Source organism: Chiloscyllium plagiosum, unplaced genomic scaffold, assembly GCF_037043375.1.
Source record: "Chiloscyllium plagiosum isolate Xiang-an unplaced genomic scaffold, Cpla_swu_hap1 HiC_scaffold_14, whole genome shotgun sequence".
Lineage (NCBI taxonomy): Eukaryota > Metazoa > Chordata > Chondrichthyes > Orectolobiformes > Hemiscylliidae > Chiloscyllium > Chiloscyllium plagiosum.
The window spans coordinates 105938728-105939269 of NW_028270152.1; the positions used below are offsets into that span (position 1 = coordinate 105938728).

Genomic DNA, 542 nt, shown 5'->3' on the forward strand with positions numbered 1-542 from the left:
CCCCGGAGTCTTTGATGTTTTGGAGAAATCTATTTATCTCTGCCTTCAGCACATTAATGATGGAATGTGGGCACTGATGTTAAAGGGTCAGCCCATTCTGAGTTCCCACATTTCTGCCACGGTTCGCTAAACCCTGATATTGTGCATTTGGTGCTCTGCCTAACATTTCTTATGATACTGTACTTACTGCTGCCGGTTAGCGTGTTCGTCTGTGGGGTGCCGTGATCGTATAGTGGTTAGTACGTTGCGTTGTGACCGCAGTAACCTCGGTTTGAATCCGAGTCACGGCAGTAATTGCTCTATGTGTTCCAGTCATTTGTGAATCACAAAGGCAGCAGTTGTTTTAACGTGGTGATTTTCTTCAAGTTGATGTTTTTTTTTCCTTCAAGCTCACACCACGGTGTTTCATATGTCAGAATTCAAATCCACTCGTTCTCAGAGATTTCTTCCCTCCTACGATCACTAACCGAACTTTCCATCCCATACCCCCAGTTCATTAATTTGGAGATGCCGGTGTTGGATTATGGAGTACAAAGTTTAAA

At 43.9% G+C, this 542-nt stretch overlaps 1 non-coding gene across 1 annotated transcript; it reads left to right on the top strand.

The window, feature by feature from the left end:
- The first annotated feature begins 218 nt into the window (after positions 1-218).
- trnah-gug (transfer RNA histidin (anticodon GUG)) lies at positions 219-290 on the top strand. The gene has a single exon. It is a non-coding gene; the product is annotated as a tRNA-His (tRNA).
- Positions 291-542: the final 252 nt, after the last annotated feature.